The sequence below is a fragment of the Scyliorhinus torazame genome, chromosome 12 (genome assembly GCF_047496885.1).
Source record: "Scyliorhinus torazame isolate Kashiwa2021f chromosome 12, sScyTor2.1, whole genome shotgun sequence".
Lineage (NCBI taxonomy): Eukaryota > Metazoa > Chordata > Chondrichthyes > Carcharhiniformes > Scyliorhinidae > Scyliorhinus > Scyliorhinus torazame.
This window is the reverse complement of record NC_092718.1, coordinates 133,041,774-133,065,616: the sequence shown is the minus strand read 5'-3', so window position 1 is coordinate 133,065,616 and position 23,843 is coordinate 133,041,774.

Sequence of the window (23,843 nt, the reverse complement as noted above, 5' to 3'; positions counted from 1 at the left end):
TTACAGAAACATCCATGGACCAGTTGAACCAGGAACATTCCTCGTCACAATGGACGTCTCGGCACTCTACACCAGCATCCCCCATGACGACGGCATTGCTGCAACAGCCTCAGTACTCAACACCGACAACTGCCAATCTCCAGACGCAATTCTGCAACTCAGCCGATGACAGCTGAGGATTCAGGCGGTCGGGTGGAAATCGTCCACTGGTCAGATCCCGCTCGGAGAAGCAGCCTCCAGATTTTCAGTGGGAGTTGTGTCCAGGGGCCTGTCGGGAATGTAAGAATAACTTTTAAAACTTACCTTTACAGCTGCAGGAAGTCGGCCGTGGGGATTTCTGGGAAGATTTGTTAGTACCTGTATATAAGTTGGGCGGTTGCTAAACCCGAGACACAACACTTGTAGTGTCCCCACCCTTCCACCTCCTCTAACCTAAGGGGTTGAGTGATTATCAGGTAAGCTCTTCCTTTCTTTTTCTTGTTTTATCAAGACAGGATGGCAGGGAAGGTAGTGCAATGTTCCTCCTGCAGAATGTTTGAGGTGAGGGACGCCGCCTGTGTCCCTGCTGATTTCATCTGTGGGAAGTGCACCCATCTCCAGCTCCTCAGAAACCGTGCTAGGGAACTGGAGCTGGAGCTGGATGAACTTCGGATCATTCGGGAGGCAGAGGTGGTCATAGATAGAAGCTTCAGGGATGTAGTAACTCCGAAGAATAAAGATAGATGGGTGACGGTGAGAGGGGCTGGGAGGAAGCAGTCAGTACAGGGATCCCCTGTGGTCGTTCCCCTTAGTAACAAGTATTCCACTTAGGATACTGTTGGGGGGGGGGGGGGGGGGGGACTTCGCAGGGGTAAGCCATGGGGTACAGGTTTCTGGCAAAGAGTCTGTCCCTGTTGCTCAGAAGGGAAGGGGGGAGAGGAGTAGAGCATTAGTCATTGGAGACTCCATAGTTAGGGGGATAGACTGGAGATTCTGTGGGAACGAGAGAGACTCGCGGTTGGCGTGTTGCTGACGAATGTGATATAAAATAGTTACTTTAGAGTTACTAGTTAATGTATGTAGAAATAAGCCACTTTGATTCTGGCAGTTAGGGACAAAGGGGTTTGAGACCGCATGGAAAAAGCAGGAAGAGGTGTGTCTATGAGAGTGATGCTTCATTGATAGGGGCCAGAGAAAGGGATTGGAAGTGAGCCAATCAGAATAGATCGAACAGGTCAGGAGGGACATAGGCTGACCTATGTCCGTCGAGTATGTGAAACTTGATACCATTGGAATTGATTTTGCAGAGATCCCTTTGTCTTTTAGTTCAGTCGTTTTCTGGGATGTAAGAGGCTGGATGTCTCTTACGTTTCTGTAAGATGATTCAAGCTTGCAAGCTAAATAAATAACTTCTTTTTACGTGCGAATCCATCTCAACTTTTATTGAGGCCAGACTGACAGAGAAAGAAATTTGGGGATCAACATTTGGTGCCGAAACCCGGGATTTCTCTGGGCGATCCTGATCCAACTGCGAAATCAGAATTAGACTGATTATGAACAGGAGGATGGGGAACAAAGGGCCCTCAATGTAGAACTGGAAAACGACCGCGCATTGATTGTTCCCCTCTTCTTATCGTCTGATTAGTCTGGTCACTCGCGGTTGGCACAGAAAGACCGCCTCGACGAAATCACAGGTCAGTCTGGGGATTAGCACTTTAATTGATGGGATTTCATATTGTTGTTTCGGCTTGGGTTAGGGTTTTGGGCTGATGGGACTTTAATAATGAAGGTTCAGTCTATTATATGGGTTCAGAGGCTGATGTGACTTCATTAATGAAGGTTCAGTCTATTATAAGGGTTCAGAGGCTGATGTGACTTCATTAATGAAGGTTCAGTCTATTATATGGGTTCAGGGGCTGATGGGACTTCAATAGATGGAGGTTCAGTCCAGTATAACTGTTTTTAAATCTGAAGATGGTTCAACTCTATGTGTGAGTGTTTTAAATATATAGTTGATTCAGCTAAAATTGTCTCCTTGGACTGTAAAGTTCCGAGGTCTAGTTGAGATTGTGAGGAATGCTGCATATTGGTTGAAGCAGAAGTCTCTCAAAGGGTTAACAGCAGCAGGCGGAGTTGAAAACAGACAGTGCTTCTCACTCAGGCTTTGAGATAACAGCAGCAGCCGTAGTGTAATCGGATACCTTTCCTTTGAGTCAGTGAACACCAGCAAAGTTACGTTTTGAATTAATTAAAGGAAACCAGTGGGTTTCTCCACCTCTTTGATAAAAGTTATTATTTTCGAAAGCAATTGATTGAAATTGCCAGAATCTTAAGTTTTACTTACTTGAAATAAGGTTTATCTCATTTTATCTGGAGATTAATAGAAACTTAAAGAAGATCATGGACACCATTTTAAAAAGTGTCAATCTGGAGATGAGAGTTGATTTTGCTAATACTTATGTGTATGTAAAAGAAAAAAAACTTGTTAAAAGAAAAATTGTTAAGATAAAGAAATAATTAAGTTGTAAATGTTATACAAGTTTGTGTTAAGCAAATTGTAAATTTAGTTCTGAGTTGAGATCAGAGCTAAGCTTGCAAGTTGCAGTAATTCAATTTGAATTTTCAAACATTTTTAAGTTTTAAAAAAAAGAGAGCAAATAGAGAAAAGAAGGACACAGATCTTGAATGCGTTGAATAGCACATTTCAAAGGCCCATAAATCTTTCTGTTATCTTAGACCTAAAACCTAGGAAGATTGACGAGCCAGAGGAATTTCTGGAACGTTTTAATGAAATCTACCGGGGGCAGTCAGGCGATTTGCTATATCAAAATGGTCAGAATTCCCCTCAATACTGTGCTATGTTAATGCATTGCCTACCACCTTCTGTGGTTACTGCTGTGAAATGTAATAACATGAATTGGACAGAGAACGACCCTTCCCAGATGGCAAGGGCAGTCAGATTTTACTGGAAGGAGGGTGTAGGCCAAGAAGGAGGCTCAGTTACAAAGGTTAAGACTGAGTATGTAATGAAAAAGGATGATCTGCGACCCCAACAAGCGGCAGAAATGGTAGTTTACCAGCAGGAGCTCCAATATAGTGACTTTGGGTGGGTGGATCAGCGAAGAGGAGGATGAGACAACAGTGCTATATTTCTATCACCCCCCCAGTGGTGGACGTTAGACGTTGAACAGTCACTGCATCACGTTACCCTGGCCTATGACAGAACTGGACGAAACAGGGATTTGGAGGACAAATACCGGCCATTACTTGAGACCGAATGGCCAGTCAAGGTTACAGCCACAGTCACGGGAAAAGAAGGTACAGCCGATTTTGTTACAATATCACCACATTTATGGCCACAGTCAGCTTCGGTAAGCCCTCATATTACACGTCAGGTCCATGACCAGTACCATGCCAGGGATATGGGGCGAATGGTCAGCATCTTACCGCAGCTCGTCAGAATAGGTATGAGATATACCTTTTGAACAATCCACGTCTGACATTTAAATACTGTACCACTATCAATCCAGCCTGTTTTCTTAGTGGTCCCCCTGTCCACGAAGACGCACCTGGCCACGACTGTTTAGCCTTGATTCAGGAAACTACCACAATAAGGGGCGATTTGAGTGACATTTCGTCAGAACAACCTGACATGATTATGTGTGGTCAAATATCCCACCGGGGTTTAGTTAATGACCTACTGCAGGCCCTCCTTATGCCAGCGCAGATTTCCGTTATTAAATGCGCTGCCCACACGAATGGTACAACCCCAGTTGACGTTGGTAATGAACGAGCAGATCGTGCAGCGCGCACAGCCGCACAAATTCAGCAAGTGATGGTGCCTAAAATGTTAAGTCAGACTAAACGATCTACTATGAATATGTCTGCTTCTGACAAGCCAATGCCAACCATCCAAGACGTCATAAGGTTACAGGAGGACGCTCCTGAGAGTGATAAACAAATGTGGAAACGGTTAGGTTGTACATATGATTCTGTTTCCTCTTTATGGACCACGCCTGCACATCAGACTTGTATGTCTGATGCGCTGGCTTTATGGGTCATTGAATGTGTACACTTTGCAACTCATTGTGGGGCTCGAGGGACTAGTGATTTGTTGCTGGACACTTGGTGGCACCCTAAAATGCAGGGGTTGGCCCAAAGTATCAGTAATCGGTGTTTGATTTGTCAGCAATATAACACCGGAAAAGGTATCCCTTGTGGGAAGGGGCAAACCCCGTTGCCCAGTGGTCCCTTTGAGACGCTCCAAATGGATTACATTGAGTTGGAAAGGTGTCAATGTTACAAATATGTTTTGGTCATTGTGGATGTGTTCAGCAGATGGGTCGAGGCGTATCCGACTATCTATAGTAAAACTGCTCCTGTGGTTAAAGTCTTGATGAGGGAAATCATTCCCCGGTACGGTATACCAGCTCAGTTAAGTTCTGATAATGGGCCTCATTTTATTGGACAAATTAACAAGGAGTTTTGCTCCCAGTTGGGCATACGCCAGCAGTTACACTGTGCTTACAGACCGCGGGCGGCCGGGTTGGTTGAGAGACACAATCAGACCCTCAAAACTAAATTGGCAAAATTAAGAGCAGACACGGGACTGACATGGCTTAAGTTGCTCCCCGTTGCCCTCTTCCAGCTGCGGGTTACACCTGCGGGACCAGCCCGGCTCTCTCCCGCCGAGATTCTTTATGGCAGGCCTCTTAGAACTCCTTGGAGCCTGCAGGTTCCCAGACGGGTTCAGTTTCATCAGATGACTGAAGAAATGACCACCTATGTTCTAGCCCTTACGCAAGTGCTCAAGGAACTCCATGGCCCAGTCCGTGCAGCTCACCAGCCATTGCCCCAGTACCTAGCTCACTTTCAGTCCAGCCCGGTAGTTATGTCATGGTCAAAAATTGGACTAGGAAGGGGTCGGAGCCGCGATGGGACGGGCCCTTCCAAGTTCTCCTTACCACCCCCACAGCAGTTAAAGTGGAGGGGCGAAGTGCTTGGTTCCACCTACATCACTGTAAATTGAGTCCATCTCCACTACTGTAAAAGGTCGGATACTAACCTGCCTCCCTTCTCCAGTGCTATTTTACAGGTGTGGAGCATGATGGAGTGGCTACGCATCGTCTGTCTGATATTTGGCCTCACTTCGCTTGGCGTGTTATTGGCGATGGATATGGAAAAGGGGAATATTATGTATCTGTGTAGCCCCAACCAATCTACAAGGATACATCACCTATGCAAAGGTGATGTTCTTCGCTGCCCCCATATACGAGGACATGGTATCGACTCATGGAAGGTCATCAAAGTTAAGGAGAATGCAGGAGTCATGAAGCAGCTGCACCGGTCCCGGCGATGGGAAGGGAACATTATATGGACATTGCCTTGTTTTTGGAATACATGTAAATTTGATTTTGGATGTGTTAAAAGTGGTACAATAAAGGTAAAATCAGGCTGTCAGAAGAGTGTAGGAAGAGACCATGAGAAAGAGAAAGGGACTAGAGAGAGGACGGGGAGTGTGAGAAGGGAAGTACAGCTAGAACGTAGGTTACCGGGAGATACACTTAAGTTAGTTAAAGGCCAAACTGAGGAAAACCCGGGTAGTAAACCTTGGGAGCCCTCGGGGCAATAACCAAGGAGTTGTCTCAGCTACGGTTGTTTGCAATGCAGAACCGGCATGCTCTTGACTATCTTCTGGCCCGTGAGGGTGGGGTATGCGCCATAGTACAGGGCAAGTGTATCATGGGTGTTCAGGACTTGACCGCTAACATTACTAAATTTATGGATCGCATACGGGATCACTTGGACGGGATGCAGGATCCTGACTCTTGGGGTAACTGGGGATTTGGAGGATGGAAGGACTGGTTGATAAATATGGCCATGTATCTAGTGGTAGCTATCGGCTGCATCTTTGTGGGCCTGGCCATCCTTAAATGTGTGATGGGTAGAATGCGGGGTGCACTAGATCAGATCACCGCCCCAATCACCGGAAAAAAAATTTAACTGTTAAAATCCATGAGGGTGAGGCAGATGAAGGGGGGCTAAGACAGGAATTGGAAATGCAGCGACGGATCTTTTTAGATGAGGAACCGTAGCTATGGATTGGATAGTTCGGTTATCATGGAATGATAAAAGGAGGGAATGACGAATGTGATATAAAATAGTTACTTTAGAGTTACTAGTTAATGTATGTAGAAATAAGCCACTTTGATTCTGGCAGTTAGGGACAAAGGGGTTTGAGACCGCATGGAAAAAGCAGGAAGAGGTGTGTCTATGAGAGTGATGCTGCATTGATAGGGGCCAGAGAAAGGGATTGGAAGTGAGCCAATCAGAATAGATCGAACAGGTCAGGAGGGACATAGGCTGACCTATGTCCGTCGAGTATGTGAAACTTGATACCATTTGAATTGATTTTGCAGAGATCCCTTTGTCTTTTAGTTCAGTCGTTTTCTGGGATGTAAGAGGCTGGATGTCTCTTACGTTTCTGTAAGATGATTCAAGCTTGCAAGCTAAATAAATAACTTCTTTTTACGTGCGAATCCATCTCAACTTTTATTGAGGCCAGACTGACAGAGAAAGAAATTTGGGGATCAACATTGCCTCCCAGCTGCCAGGGTCCGCGATGTCTCGGATCGTGTTTTCGGGATCCTTAAGGGGGAGGGGAGCAGCCCCAAGTCATGGTCCACATAAGTAACAACGACATAGGTAGGAAAAGGGATAGGGATGTAAGGCAGGAATTCAGGGGGCTATGGTGGAAACTTAGATCTAGGACAAACAGAGTTATTATCTCTGGGTTGTGACCCGTGCCACGTGCTAACGAGAGGAGGAATAGGGAGAGAGAGCAGTTGAACACGTGGCTACAGGGATGGTGCAGGAGGGAGGGTTTCAGATTCCTGGATAATTGGGGCTCATTCTGGGGTAGGTGGGACCTCTACAAACGGGATGGTCTACACCTGGACCAGAGGGGTACCAATATCCTGGGGGGGATATTTGCAAATGCTCTTCGGGAGGGTTTAAACTAGATCAGCAGGGGGTTGGGAACCTGAATTGTAGCTCCAGTATACAGGAGGTTGATAGTAGTGAGATCATGAGTAGGGTTTCAAAGTTGCAGGAGTGTACCGGCAGGCAGGAAGGTGGTTTAAAGTGTGTCTACTTCAATGCCAGGAGCATCCGGAATAAGGTGGGTGAACTTGCGGCATGGGTTGGTACCTGGGACTTCGATGTTGTGGCCATTTCGGAGACATGGATAGAGCAGGGACAGGAATGGTTGTTGCAGGTGCCGGGGTTTAGATATTTCAGTAAGCTCAGGGAAGGTGGTAAAAGAGGGGGAGTGGTGGCATTGTTAGTCAAGGACAGTATTACGGTGGCAGAAAGGACGTTTGATGAGGACTCATCGACTGAGGTAGTATGGGCTGAGGTTAGAAACAGGAAAGGAGAGGTCACCCTGTTAGGGGTTTTCTAAGGCCTCCGAAAAGTTCCAGAGATGTAGAGGAAAGGGTTGCAAAGATGATTCTGGATAGGAGCGAAAGCAACAGGGTAGTTGTTATGGGGGACTTTAACTTCCCAAATATTGACTGGAAACGCTATAGTTCGAGTACTTTAGATGGGTCCGTTTTTGTCCAATGTGTGCAGGAGGGTTTCCTGACACAGTATGTAGATAGGCCAACGAGAGGCGAGGCCATATTGGATTTGGTACTGGGTAATGAACCAGGACAGATGTTAGATTTGGAGGTAGGTGAGCACTTTGGTGATAGTGACCACAATTCGATTACGTTTATGTTAGTGATGGAAAGAGATAGGTATATACCGCAGGGCAAGAGTTATATCTGGGGGAAAGGCAATTATGATGCAATGAGGCAAGACTTAGGATGCATCGGATGGAGAGGAAAACTGCAGGGGATGGGCACAATGGAAATGTGGAGCTTGTTCAAGGAACAGCTACTGCGTGTCCTTGGTAAGTATGTACCTGTCAGGCAGGGAGGAAGTGGTCGAGCGAGGGAACCGTGGTTTACGAAAGCAGTTGAAACACTTGTCAAGAGGAAAAAGGAGGCTTATGTAAAGATGAGACATGAAGGTTCAGCAAGGGCGCTCGAGAGTTACACGTTAGCTAGGAAGGACCTAAAGAGAGAGCTAAGAAGAGCCAGGAGGGGACATTTAGGGTCTTTGGCAGGTAGGATCAAGGATAACCCTAAAGCTTTCTATAGATATGTCAGGAATAAAAGAATGACTAGGGTAAGAGTAGGGCCAGTCAAGGACAGTAGTGGGAAGTTGTGCATGGAGTCCGAGGAGATAGGAGAGGTGCTAAATGAATATTTTTTGTCAGTATTCACACAGGAAAAGGACAATGTTGTCGAGAATACTTTTTAAAAAATAGATATTTTATTAAATTTTTCAAACAAACTTTTTCCGTTTTTACAAATCAACATAAAAATAATACAATAATTAGTAAATAACATTATTTAAATAATATAGTGAACTAACAAAATAACAAAAAATAGTGCTCCCCCCCCCCCCCTTTCCCTCCCCCCTCCTCCCTGGGTTGCTGCTGCTGTCACTCTATCTACCCTTAACGTTCCGCGAGATACTCAAGGAACGGTTGCCACCGCCTGGAGAACCCCTGAGCCGATCCTCTCAACGCAAATTTTATTTGTTCCAGCTTTCCATGTCGTTTATCCAGGCCTCCACCTGGGGGGTTTCGCTTCCTTCCACATGAGTAAAATCCTACGCCGGGCTACTAGGGACGCAAAGGCCAGAATATAGGCCTCTTTCGCCTCCTGCACTCCCGGCTCTTCCGCTACCCCAAATATCGCTAACCCCCAGCCTGGCTTGACCCAGACCTTCACCACCTTTGAAATCACCCTTGCCATGCCCCCCCCCCCCCCCCCCCCCCCCCCAGTACTCATCCAATGCCGGACACGACCAAAACATGTGTGTGGTTCGCCGGGCTTCCCAAGCACCTCCCGCACCTGTCCTCCATTCTGAAGAACCTGCTCAGTCTTGCTCCCGTCATGTGTGCTCTGTGTAGAACCTTAAATTAAATCAGGCTAAGCCTGGCACACGAAGACGAGGATTTTACCCTGCTTAGGGCATCAGCCCATAGCCCCTCCTCAATCTCCTCCCCCAGCTCTTCTTCCCATTTTCCCTTCAGCTCCTCTATCATCGCCTCCCCCTCGTCTCTCATCTCCTGATATATTTCGGACACTTTGCCCTCCCCGACCCATACCCCGGAAATCACTCTATCTTGGATCCCCTGTGTCGGGAACAGCGGAAATTCCCTCACCTGTTGCCTCGTAAATGCCCTCACTTGCATATATCTGAAGATATTCCCCGGGGGCAACTCATATTTTTCCTCCAGCGCTCCCAGACTTGCAAACGTCCCGTCTATGAACAGGTCCCTCAGTTTCCTAATTCCTTCTCGTTGCCAACTCTGGAACCCTCCGTCCATCCTTCCTGGGACAAACCTGTGGTTATTCCTAATCGGGGACCACACCGAGGCACCTGTCACCCCCCTGTGTCGCCTCCACTGCCCCCAGATCCTCAAGGTTGCCACCACCACTGGGTTTGTGGTATACCTTTTTGGGGAGAGCGGCAGCGGCGCCGTCACCAGCGCCTTTAGGCTTGTTCCTTTACAGGACGCCATCTCCAGCCTCTTCCACGCCGCCCCCTCTCCCTCCCTCATCCACTTACAAACCATTGCCACATTGGCGGCCCAGTAGTAGTCGTTCAGGCTCGGCAGCGCCAGTCCCCCTCTATCCCTACTGCGTTACAGGAACCCCCTCTTTACCCTTGGGGTCTTCCCTGCCCACACAAAGCTCATAATGCTACTGTCTATTTTTTTGAAAAAGGCCTTTGTGATCAGAATGGGGAGACACTGAAACACGAAAAGAAACCTCGGGAGGACCATCATTTTTACCGCCTGCACTCTGCCCGCCAATGAGAGTGGCAACATATCCTACCTCTTGAAGTCCTCCTCCATCTGCTCCACCAGTCGCGTCAGATTAAGTCTGTGTAGAGTTCCCCAGTTCCTGGCTACCTGGATCCCCAGATATCGGAAGCTCCTTTCCACTCTCCTTAATGGCAGAGCGTCTATTCCTCTTCCCTGGTCCCCGGGGTGTATTACAAATAGCTCGCTCTTCCCCATATTTAGCCTGTATCCTGAGAAATCTCCAAACTCCCTCAGTATCTGCATAACCTCTGGCATCCCCTCTACAGGGTCCGCAACGTATAGCAGTAGGTCATCTGCGTAGAGCGACACTCGATGCTCCTCTCCCCCTCTAACCAACCCCTCCACTTCTTAGAGTCCCTCAACACTATGGCCAGTGGTTCAATTGCCAACGCGAACAGTAACGGGGACAGGGGACACTCCTGTCTTGTTCCCGTGTAGCCGAAAATACCCCGATCTTTGCCGGTTTGTGACTACGCGTGCCACTGGGGCCCCATATAGGAGTCTGACCCATCTAACAAACCCCTCTCCGAACCCAAACCTCCTCAGCACCTCCCACAAATAGTCCCTCTCCACCCTATCGAATGCCTTCTCCGCATCCATCGCCGCCACTATCTCTGCCTCCCCCTCCGGTGGGGGCGTCATCATCACCCCCAGCAGCCGTCGAACATTAACATTCAGTTGTCTCCCCTTTACAAACCCTGCCTGGTCTTCATGCACCACCCCCGGGACGCAGTCCTCTATCCTTGTCGCCAACAGTTTTGCCAGCAGTTTGGCATCTACATTTAGGAGTGAGATAGGCCTGTATGACCCGCATTGCAGCGGATCTTTATCCCGCTTCAGAATTAATGATATTGCCGCCTCCGACATTGTCGGGGGTAGTATCCCCCCTTCCCTGGCCTCGTTAAAGGTTCTCGCCAGCAGCGGGGCCAACAGGTCCACATATTTCCTGTAGAATTCCACCGGAAACCCGTCTGGTCCCGGGGCCTTCCCTGCCTGCATGTTCCCCAGTCCCTTTGTCACCTCGTCCACCTCGATTGGCGCCCCCAGACCTGCCACCTCCTGCTCCTCCACCCTCGGGAGCCTTAGTTGGTCCAGAAAATGTAGCATTCCCTCTTTTCCCCCCGGGGGTTGGGACTTATATAGCCTCTCATAAAAGGTCTTGAACACCTCATTTACCTTCCCTGCTCTCTGCTCCATAGTTCCCGTTTCGTCCCTAACTCCCCCAATTTCCCTCGCCGCTATTCTCTTGCGAAGTTGGTGGGCCAGCAGCCGGCTCGCCTTTTCCCCATATTCGTATTTCATCCCCTGTGCCTTCCTCCACTGTGCCTCTGCCTTCCCTGTGGTCAGCAGGTCAAACTCCGTCTGAAGTCTTCGTCTCTCTATATAGTCCTTCGTCTGGGGCCTCCGCATATCTTTTATCCACCCTCAAAATCTCCCCCACTAATCTCTCCCTTTCTTTGCCCTCTTGTTTCTCCTTGTGGGCTCTAATGGAGATCAGCTCTCCTCTAACCACCGCCTTCAGCGCTTCCCATACTACCCCCACCTGAACCTCACCATCGTCATTGACCTCCAGGTATCTCTCAATACACCCCCGCACCCTTCCACAGACCCCCTCTCCGCCAGTAGTCCCACATCCAGTCGCCAGAGTGGGCGCTGCTCCCTCTCCTCTCCTAGTTCCAGATCCACCCAATGCGGGGCGTGGTCTGAAACGGCTATGGCCGAATACTCCGTTCCTGCCCCCTTCGAGATCAGTGCCCTACTCAAAACAAAGAAGTCTATTCGGGAATACCTTGTGGACGTGGGAGAAAAAGGAAAACTCCTTAGCCAACGGCCTGGCAAATCTCAACGGATCCACTCCCCCAATTTGTTCCATAAATCCCCTAAGCACCTTGGCCGCTGCCGGCCTTCTCCCGGTCCTGGATCTAGACCGGTCTAGCCCTGGATCCAGCACAGTGTTGAAGTCCCCCTCCCATTACCAGGCTTCCCACCTCCAGGTCCGGGATACGTCCCAGCATCCACTTCATGAATCCCGCGACATCCCAGTTCGGGGCATATACATTCACCGTCACGACCGCCTCTCCCTGCAGTCTACCACTCACCATCACATATCTGCCCCCGTTATCCACCACTATGTTCGTAGCCTCGAACGATACCCGTTTCCCCACCAGTATCGCCACCCCCCTGCTTTTCACATCCAACCCTGAGTGGAATACCTGTCCCACCCAGCCTTTTCTTAACCTTACCTGATCCGCCACCTTCAGGTGCGTCTCCTGGAGCATGACTACGTCCGCCTTCAGTCTCTTTAAGTGCGCAAACACCCGGGCCCTCTTAATCGGCCCATTTAGGCCTCTCACAATCCACGTGATCAGCCGCTCCCCCCCCCCCGCTAGATCCCCCTCTAGCATGGTTACTCCCCCCATAATCCTTCCGAAAGTCAGCTAACTCTAGCTGATCCCGGCTTCCCCCGTTCTCTCTTTGACCTCCCTGCGTGTGGGGCTCTCTTCCTTCCTGCGCCTATCTTCCCGCCATCTCCATAGCGTGGGAAAAAAACCCCGTGCTTTCCTATCGGCCCCACCCCCTGTGGCGCAGCTCCCTCATTCCCACTCCCCCTCTCTGTCCCTTTTTCCCCACCGGCGCCCACATTTCTTCGTGTCCCCCCATCAGGGGGAGAGAAACTCCCCATCCAACATTGCTGGATAATAAACCTCTCCTTTCCCCACTTTACATTCCTGTACCACCACCTCGTTGCTTCTCCCCCAACATCAAACTCTCAGATCTAGTCCAGTTTCTCTTCTTGAATGAAGGTCCATGCCTCATCTGCCGTTTCGAAGTAGTAGTGCTTGCCCTGATGCGTGACCCACAATCGCACCGGCTGCAGCATCCCGAATTTTATTTTCTTCCTGTGAAGCACCGCCTTGGCCCGATTAAAGCTCGCCCTCCTTCTCGCCACCTCCGCGCTCCAGTCCTGATCCACTCGTATCACCGCATTCTCCCACCTGCTACTCCGTACCTTCTTGGCCCAGCTCAAGACAGCCTCTCTGTCCGTGAAGCGGTGAAATCTCACCACTATCGCCCTTGGTAGTTCTCCAGGCTTTGGTCTTCTCACAAGGACCCGGTGAGCCCCTTCCAGCTCCAGGGGGCCCGTTGGGGCCTCAGCTCCCATTAGCGTATGGAGCATCGTGCTCACATAAGCCCCAACGTCAGCTCCCTCTGCTCCTTCGGGGAGACCTAAAATCCATAGGTTCTTTCTCCTCGAGCTGTTCTCCAGGGCTTTCAGCCTTTCTATGCACCTCTTATGTAGCGCCTCATGCGTCTCCGTTCTTACCACCAGGCCCTGTGTCTCATCCTCATTCTCAGCTGCCTTTGCCTTCAACTCCACGGAGCTCTATCGCCTGGACCTTTTGTGTTTCCTTCAGTCCCTCGATTGCCAATAACATCGGCGCCAGCACCTCTTTCTTTAGTTCCTCCACACATCGTCGGAGGAATTGCTGCTGGTCCGGGCCCCATGTCGTCTGGGCTCCATCTGCCGCCATCTTGCTTCTCCCTTCTCTTCTCTGCTGCTGCTCCAAAGGATCCTTCGCAATCTGGCCACTACCAGTGGTCCTTTCCATACACACACGGGGGGGGGGGGGGGGGCGGGGGGGGGATCTTCCTTCGTCACCCCACACTGGGCTTGGTCTAAAAAAAATTCCGTTGGGGCTCTCGAAAAGAGCCCAAAAGTCCGTTAGAACGGGAGCTGCCGAAACGTGCGGCTTAGCAGTGCATCGCCGCAACCGGAAGTCGTCGAGGAGAATACTGAGATTCAGGCTACTAGACTAGAAGGGCTTGAGGTTCATAAGGAGGAGGTGTTAGCAATTCTGGAAAGTGTGAGAATAGATAAGTCCCCTGGGCCGGATGGGATTTATCCTAGGATTCTCTGGGAAGCTAGGGAGGAGATTGCTGAGCCTTTGGCTTTGATCTTGAAGTCATCTTTGTCTACAGGAATAGTGCCAGCAGACTGGAGGATAGCAAATGTTGTCCCCTTGTTCAAGAAGGGGAGTAGAGACAACCCCGGTATCTATAGACCAGTGAGCCTTACTTCTGTTGTGGGCAAAGTCTTGGAAAGGTTTACAAGAGATAGGATGTATAATCATCTGGAAAGGAATAATTTGATGAGAGATAGTCAACACGGTTTTGTGAAGGGTAGGTCGAGCCTCACAAATCTTATTGAGTTCTTTGAGAAGGTGACCAAACAGGTGGATGAGGGTAAAGCAGTTGATGTGGTGTATATGGATTTCAGTAAAGCGTTTGATAAGGCTCCCCACGGTAGGCTATTGCAGAAAATACGGAGGCATGGGATTCAGGGTGATTTAGCAGTTTGGATCAGAAATTAGCTAGCGGGAAGAAGGCAAAGGGTGGTGGTTGATGGGAAATGTTCAGACTGGAGTCCAGTTACTAGTGGTGTACCACAAGGATCTGTTTTGGGGCCACTGCTGTTTGTCATTTTTATGAATGACCTGGAGGAGGGCGTAGAAGGATGGGTGAGTAAATTTTCAGATGACACTAAAGTCGGTGGAGTTGTCGACAGTGCGGAAGGATGTAGCAGGTTACAGAGGGACATAGATAAGCTGCAGAGCTGGGCTGAGAGGTGGCAAATGGAGTTTAATGCAGAAAAGCGTGTGGTGATTCATTTTGGAAGGAATAACAGGAAGACTGAGTACTGAGCTAATGGTAAGATTCTTGGCAGTGTGGATGAGCAGAGAGATCTCGGTGTCCATGTACATAGATCCCTGAAAGTTGCCACCCAGGTTGAGAGGATTGTTAAAAAGGCGGACGGTGTGTTAGCTTTTATTGGTAGAGGGATTGCGTTTCGGAGCCTTGAGGTCATGTTGCAGATGTACAAAACTCTGGTGCGGCCGCATTTGGAGTATTGCGTGCAATTCTGGTCACCTCATTGTAGGGAGGATGTGGAAGCATTGGAAAGGGTGCAGAGGAGATTTACCAGAATATTGCCTGGTATGGAGGGAAGATCTTATGAGGGAAGGCTGAGGGACTTGAGGCTTTTTTCATTAGAGAGAAGAAGATTAAGAAGTGACTTAATTGAGGCATACAAGATGATCAGAGGATTGGATAGGGTGGTCAATGAGAGCCTTTTTGCTCGGTTGGTGATGTCTAGCACGAGGGGACTTGGCTTTAAATTGAGGGGAGATAGATATAGGACAGATGTCAGAGGTAGGTTCTTTACTCAGAGAGTAGTCAGGGCGTGGAATGCCCTGCCTGCAACAGTAGTGGACTTGCCAACACTAAGGGCATTCAAATGGTCATTGGACAGACATATGGCGATAAGGGAACAGTGTAGATGGGCTTTAGATTGGTTTCACAGGTCGGCGCAACATCGAGGGCAGAAGGGCCTGTACTGCGCTGTAATGTTCTATGTTCTATCTGCTTCTTTCGGGATCACAACGTCTTCACCTTCGACAAGTTCTTCATCCAGACACACGGAACAGCCATGGGGACCAAATTCACACCTCAATATGCCAACATCTTCATGCACAAGTTTGAACAAGACCTCCTCATTGCACAGGACCTTCAACCGACGTTATACACCAGATACATCAATGACATTTTTTTCCTTTGGACCCACAGTAAAGAATCACTGAAACGACGACACAATGACATCAATAAGTTCCATCCCACCATCAGATTAACCATGGACTACTTTCCAAAATCGGTTGCATTCTTGGTCACACTCATCTCCATCAAGGAGTCACCTCAGCACTTTGCTTTACCGCAAGCCCACGGATAGCCTCACGATGCTCCATTTCTCCAGCTTCCACCCCAAACACATTAAAAAAGCCATCCCCAATGGACAAGCCCTCCATATACACAGGATCTGCTCTGAGGAGGAGCGTAACAGACATCTACAGACGTTGAAAGATGCCCTCGTACGAACGGGATATGCCGCTCGACTCATCGATCGACAGTTCCAAAGTGCCACAGCAAAAAAAACCACCGAACTCCTCAGAAGACAAACACGGGACACAACCGACAGAGTACCCTTTGTCGTCCAGTACTTCCCCGGAGCGGAGAAACGACGACATCTTCTGTATGTCATCGACCAAGACGAATATCTTGCCAAGATCATCCCGACACCCCCACTACTTGCCTTCAAACAACCGTGCAACCTCAAACCATTGTTTGCAGCAAACTACCCAGTCTTCAGAACAGCAACCACAACACCACACAACCCTGCCATGACAGCCTCTGCAAGACGTGCCAGATCATCGACATGGATACCACCATTACACGTGAGAACACTACCCACTCGGTATGTGGTACATACTCGTGCGACTCTGCCAGTGTTGTCTACCTCATATGCTGCAGGAAAGAATGTCCTGAAGCATGGTACATTGGCGAGACCATGCAGACGCTGCGACAATGGATGAACGAACATCGCGCAACAATCGCCAGGCAGGAATGTTCCCTTCCAGTCAGGGAACACTTCAGCAGTCGTGGGCATTCAGCCTCTGATCTTTGGATATGCGTTCTCCAAGGCGGCCTTCAGGACGCGCAACAATGCAGAATCGCCGAGCAGAAACTTACAGCCAAGTTCCGCACACATTGGGTTGGATTGGATTTGTTTATTGTTACGTGTACCGAGGTACAGTGAAAAGTATTTTTCTGCGAGCAGCTCAACAGATCATTAAATACATGGGAAGAAAAGGGAAGAAAAGAAAATACATAATAGGGCAACACAACATATACAATGTAACGACAAAAGCACTGGCATCGGATGAAGCAGACAGGGTGTAGTGTTAATGAGGTCAGTCCATAAGAGGGTCATTTAGGAGTCTGGTGACAGTGGGGAAGAAGCTGTTTTTGAGTCTGTTCGTGCGTGTTCTCAGACTTCTGTATCTCCTGCCCGATGGAAGAAGTTGGAAGAGTGAGTAAGCCGGGTGGGAGGGATCTTTGATTATGCTGCCCGCTTTCCCCAGGCAGCGGGAGGTGTAGATGGAATCAATGGATGGGAAGCAGGTTCGTGTGATGGACTGGGCGGTGTTCACGACTCTCTGAAGTTTCTTGCGGTCCTGGGCCGAGCAGTTGCCATACCAGGCTGTGATGCAGCCCGATAGGATGCTTTCTATGGTGCATCTGTAAAAGCTGGTAAGAGTTAATGTGGACATGTTGAATTTCCTTAGTTTCCTGAGGAAGTATAGGCGCTGTTGTGCTTTCTTGGTGGTAGCATCGGTGGGTGGACCAGGACAGATTTTTGGAGATGTGCACCCCAAGGAATTTGAAACTGCTAACCATCTCCACCTCGGCCCCATTGATGCTGACAGGGGTATGTACAGTACTTTGCTTCCTGAAGCCAATGACCAGCTCTTTAGTTTTGCTGGCATTGAGGGAGAGATTGTTGTCGCTACACCACTCCACTAGGTTCTCTATCTCCCTCCTGTATTCGGACTCATCGTTATTCGAGATCCGGCCCACTATGGTCGTATCGTCAGCAAACTTGTAGATGGAACAAAGAACAAAGAACAAAGAAATGTACAGCACAGGAACAGGCCCTTCGGCCCTCCAAGCCCGTGCCGACCATACTGCCCGACTAAACTACAATCTTCTACACTTCCTGGGTCCGTATCCTTCTATTCCCATCCTATTCATATATTTGTCAAGATGCCCCTTAAATGTCCCTATCGTCCCTGCTTCCACTACCTCCTCCGGTAGTGAGTTCCAGGCACCCACTACCCTCTGCGTAAAAAACTTGCCTCGTACATCTACTCTAAACCTTGCCCCTCTCCTTAAACCTATGCCCCCTAGTAATTGACCCCTCTACCCTGGGGAAAAGCCTCTGACTATCCACTCTGTCTATGCCCCTCATAATTTTGTATACCTCTATCAGGTCGCCCCTCAACCTCCTTCGTTCCAGTGAGAACAAACCGAGTTTATTCAATGGAGTTGGGAGTGTGGCCTCAACCGGGACCTGGGATTCATGTCGCATTACATTCACCCCCCACCATCTAGCCTGGGCTTGCGAAATCCTACCAACTGTCCTGGCTTGAGACAATTCACACCTCTTTAACCTGTGATTATCCCTCTCGCCAGTTGCTCCGTCTGGACCTTCAGACTGAATTACCTGCAATGACTTGCATTCAAAGCATTATCTGGCATCTTTGAATCTGTCTAAAAAACGTTTCTGGAACCCACCTCTTCATTCACCCGAGGAAGGTCGTGTCTCACTAACTTGATCGAGTTTTTCGAGGAGGTCACTAAGATGATTGATGCAGGTAGGGCAGTAGATGTTGTCTATATGGACTTCAGTAAGGCCTTTGACAAGGTCCCTCATGGTAGACTAGTACAAAAGGTGAAGTCACACGGGATCAGGGGTGAACTGGCAAGGTGGATACAGAACTGGCTAGGCCATAGAAGGCAGAGGGTAGCAATGGAGGGATGCTTTTCTAATTGGAGGGCTGTGACCAGTGGTGTTCCACAGGGATCAGTGCTGGGACCTTTGCTCTTTGTAGTATATATAAATGATTTGGAGGAAAATGTAACTGGTCTGATTAGAAAGTTTGCAGACGACACAAAGGTTGGTGGAATTGCGGATAGCGATGAGGACTGTCTGAGGATACAGCAGGATTTAGATTGTCTGGAGACTTGGGCGGAGAGATGGCAGATGGAGTTTAACCTGGACAAATGTGAGGTAATGCATTTTGGAAGGGCTAATGCAGGTAGGGAATATACAGTGAATGGTAGAACCCTCAAGAGTATTGAAAGTCAAAGAGATCTAGGAGTACAGGTCCACAGATCACTGAAAGGGGCTACACAGGTGGAGAAGGTAGTCAAGAAGGCATACGGCATGCTTGCCTTCATTGGCCGGGGCATTGAGTATAAGAATTGGCAAGTCATGTTGCAGCTGTATAGAACCTTAGTTAGGCCACACTTGGAGTATAGTGTTCAATTCTGGTCGCCACACTACCAGAAGGATGTGGAGGCTTTAGAGAGGGTGCAGAAGAGATTTACCAGAATGTTGCCTGGTATGGAGGGCATAAGCTATGAGGAGCGATTGAATAAACTCGGTTTGTTCTCACTGGAACGAAGGAGGTTGAGGGGCGACCTGATAGAGGTATACAAAATTATGAGGGGCATAGACAGAGTGGATAGTCAGAGGCTTTTCCCCAGGGTAGAGGGGTCAATTACTAGGGGGCATAGGTTTAAGGTGAGAGGGGCAAAGTTTAGAGTAGATGTACGAGGCAAGTTTTTTACACAGAGGGTAGTGGGTGCCTGGAACTCGCTACCGGAGGAGGTAGTGGAGGCAGGGACGATAGGGACATTTAAGGGGCATCTTGACAAATATATGAATAGGATGGGAATAGAAGGATACGGACCCAGGAAGTGTAGAAGATTGTAGTTTAGTCGGGCAGTATGGTCGGCACGGGCTTGGAGGGCCGAAGGGCCTGTTCCTGTGCTGTACATTTCTTTGTTCTTTGTTTGTTTGAAGGAGCAGCGCTCCGAAAGCTAGTGTTTGAAACAAACCTGTTGAACTTTAACCTGGTGTTGTAAGACTTCTTACTGTGCTCATCCCAGTCCAACGATTGTTAAACCCTAGCTGATTGGTCCATTCACTCACTGTCTTTTTAAACCCCGTAAGAAGTCTTACAACACCAGGTTAAAGTCCAACAGGTTTGTTTCGATGTCACTAGCTTTCGGAGCGCTGCTCCTTCCTCAGGTGAACGAAGAGGTATGTTCCAGAAACATATATATAGACAGATTCAAAGATGCCAAACAATGCTAGGAATGCGAGCATTAGCAGGTGATTAAATCTTTACAGATCCAGAGATGGGGTAACCCCAGGTTAAAGAGGTGTGAATTGTATCAAGCCAGGACAGTTGGTAGGATTTCGCAGGCCAGATGGTGGGGGATGAATGTAATGCGACATGAATCCCAGGTCCCGGTTGAAGCCGCCCTCATGTGTGCGGAACTTGGCTATAAGTTTCTGCTCGGCGATTCTGCGTGTCGCGCGTCCTGAAGGCCGCCTTGGAGAATGCTTACCCGGAGATCAGAGGCTGAATGCCCCTGTCATACTGGAGGGGCCACTGTCATACTGAACAGAACGGACTACTGCAAAGAAGTATACCGACAACTCAACAACCAAGAACACTACAGACAGTTACCCGCAGATCCGACCAAGGAACACATCCGCCAACTTAACAGACTGATCAAGACCTTAGATCTAGACCTTCAGAGCACCCTACGTGCTCTCATCCCACGCATTGGAGATCTCTACTGCCTCCCGAAAATACACAAGGCCAACACACGAGGCCGTCCTATCGTTTCAGGCAATGGGACCCTGTGTGAGAACCTCTCTGGCTACATCGAGGGCATCTTGAAACCCATCATACAAGGTACACCCAGCTTCTGTCGCGACACAACGGACTTCCTACAGAAACTCAGCACCCATGGACCAGTTGAACCAGGAACATTCCTCGTCACAATGGAGGTCTCGGCACTCTACACCAGCATCCCCCATGACGACGGCATTGCTGCAACAGCCTCAGTACTCAACACCGACAACTGCCAATCTCCAGATGCAATTCTGCAACTCATCCGCTTCATTCTGGATCACAACGTCTTCACCTTCGACAACAAGTTCTTCATCCAGACGCACGGAACAGCCATGGGGACCAAATTCGCACCCCAATACGCCAACATCTTCATGTACAAGTTTGAAAAAGACCTACTCACCGCACAGGACCTTCAACCGACGTTATACACCAGATACACCGATGACATTTTTTTCCTTTGGACCCACGGCGAAGAATCACTGAAACGACTACACAATGACATCAATAAGTTCCATCCAACTATCAGACTCACCATGGACTACTCTCCAAAATCAGTTGCATTCTTGGACACACTCGCCTCCATCAAGGACGGTCACCTCAGCACTTCGCTTTACCGCAAACCCACGGATAACCTCACGATGCTCCACTTCTCTAGCTTCCACCCTAAACACATTAAAGAAGCCATCCCCTATGGACAAGCGCTCCATATACACAGGATCTGCTCAGACGAGGAGGAACGTAACAGACATCTACAGACGTTGAAAGATGCCCTCGTACGAACGGGATATGGCACTCGACTCATCGATCGACAGTTCCAACGCGCCACAGCAAAAAAACGCACGAACCTCCTCAGAAGACAAACATGGGACACAACTGACAGAATACCCTTCGTCGTCCAGTACTTTCCTGGAGCGGAGAAACTACGACATCTTCTTCACAGCCTTCAACACGTCATCGATGAAAATGAACATCTTGCCAAGGTCATCTCTACACCCCCACTACTTGCCTTCAAACAACCGCGCAACCTCAAACAAACCATTGTTTGCAGCAAACTGCCCAGCCTTCAGAACAGTGACCACGACACCACACAACCCTGCCATGGCAATCTCTGCAAGACGTGCCAGATCATCGACATGGATACCACTATTACACGTGAGAACACCACCCACCAGGTACGCAGTCCGTACTCGTGCGACTCGGCCAACGTTGTCTACCTCATATGCTGCAGGAAAGGATGTCCCGAAGCGTGGTACATTGGCGAGACTCATGCAGACGCTGCGACAAAGGATGAACGGACATCGCGCGACAATCGCCAGGCAGGAATGTTCCTTTCCAGTCGGGGAACACTTCAGCAGTCAAGGGCAGTCAGCCTCTGATCTCCGGGTAAGCATTCTCCAAGGCGGCCTTCAGGACAATGCAAAATCGCCGAGCAGAAACTTATAGCCAAGTTCCGCACACGAGTGCGGCCTCAACCGGGACCTGGGATTCATGTCACATTACATTCATCCCCCACCATCTGGCCTGCAAAATCCTACCAACTGTCCTGGCTTGACACAATTCACACCTCTTTAACCTGGGGTTACCCCATCTCTGGATCTGTAAAGATTTAATCACCTGCTAATGCTCGCATTCCTAGCATTGTTTGGCATCTTTGAATTTGTCTATATATGTGTTTCTGGAACATACCTCTTCATTCACCTGAGGAAGCAGCAGCGCTCCGAAAGCTAGTGTTTGAAACAAACCTGTTGGACTTTAACCTGGTGTTGTAAGACTTCTTATTGTTAAACCCCAGCTGATCAGTCCATTCACTCACTGTCTTGTTAAACCCCAGCTGATTGGTCCATTCACTCACTGTCTTGTTAAACCCTCGCTGATTGGTGCATTCACGCATTGTCTTGTTAAGCCCCAGCTAATTGGTACAGTCTCACTGACTTGTTAACCCCCCAGCTGATTGGTCCATTAACACATGGTCCTGTGAAGCCCCAGTTGATTGGTTTATTTTCTCACTGCCTTGTTAAACCCCAGCTTATTGGTCCGTTAACGCACTGTCTTGTTAAACCCTAAATGATTGGTCAATCTGTCCGTCACCTGTGTCTGTGATTGGTGCATTAGCTCTGCAGCAAGCGGTCGTTGATTGGCCGGCCGGGAACCGGCCGCTGCCGCTCACTGATTCGTTGAAACCAAGAAGCTGACATAGCACCTGGCCGCTGATTGGTTGCAAAATAGACCGGAAGGATAATTATAATAAATACCTCGATACCCCGGAGCGTGCCCAATTCTGACATCACTTCCTCTGCCAACAAGGCACGACACCGGCCACAAACGGTAAGGAGCAGATTTTCATCTTATAGAGCTCATACATCCGTGTGGGCACCCTGTCCGTCCGTGTGGGCACCCCGTCCGTGTGGGCACCCCGTCCGTGCGTGTGGGCACCCTGTCCGTCCGTGTGGGCACCCTGTCCGTCCGTGTGGGCACCCTGTCCGTCCGTGTGGGCACCCTGTCCGTCCGTGTGGGCACCCTGTCCGTCCGTGTGGGCACCCTGTCCGTCCGTGTGGGCACCCTGTCCGTCCGTGTGGGCACCCTGTCCGTCCGTGTGGGCACCCTGTCCGTCCGTGTGGGCACCCTGTCCGTCCGTGTGGGCACCCTGTCCGTCCGTGTGGGCACCCTGTCCGTCCGTGTGGGCACCCTGTCCGTCCGTGTGGGCACCCTGTCCGTCCGTGTGGGCACCCTGTCCGTCCGTGTGGGCACCCTGTCCGTCCGTGTGGGCACCCTGTCCGTCCGTGTGGGCACCCTGTCCGTCCGTGTGGGCACCCTGTCCGTCCGTGTGGGCACCCTGTCCGTCCGTGTGGGCACCATACACATCTGTGTGGGCACCCTGTCCGTCCGTGTGGGCACCATACACATCATGTCCGAAACAAGAAAGGAGCAGTCACTTTATTGGGTGTTTTCTATAGACTCTCCCCAATAGCAGCAGAGAAATGGAGGAACAGATTGGGTGGCAGATCTTTTAAAGGTGCAGAAGTGACAGAGTTGTTGTCATGGGTGACTTCAACTTCCCTAATATAGACTGGAACCTCCTTACTGCAAATGGTTTGGATGGAGCAGATTTTGTCAGGTGTGTCCAGGAAGGATTCCTGACTCAATATGTAGATAGGCCGACTGGGGGGGGCTCACGCTAATAGCTTCCTATACTGTCTGTTCCTATCCCTCTCTATGACTATGGTAAAGGTCAAGGGGTTGTGGTCACTGTCACTGAAATGCTCTCCCACCGAGACAGTGAAGGGGAGGTCGTGTCTCACAAACTGGATTATAGTTTTTCGAGGAGGTCTCAAAGATGATTGATGCAGGTAGGGCAGCGGATGTTGTCTATATGGACTTCACTAAGGCCTTTGACAAGGTCACTCATGGCAGACTGGTACAAAAGGTGAAGTCACACGGGATCAGGCGTGAGCTGGTAAAATGGATACAGAACTGTCTAGGTCATAGAAGGCAGAGAGAAGCAATGGAAGGATGCTTTTCTAATTGGAGGGCTGTGACGAGCGGTGTTCCGCAGGGATCAGTGCTGGGACCTTTGCTGTTCGCAGTATATATAA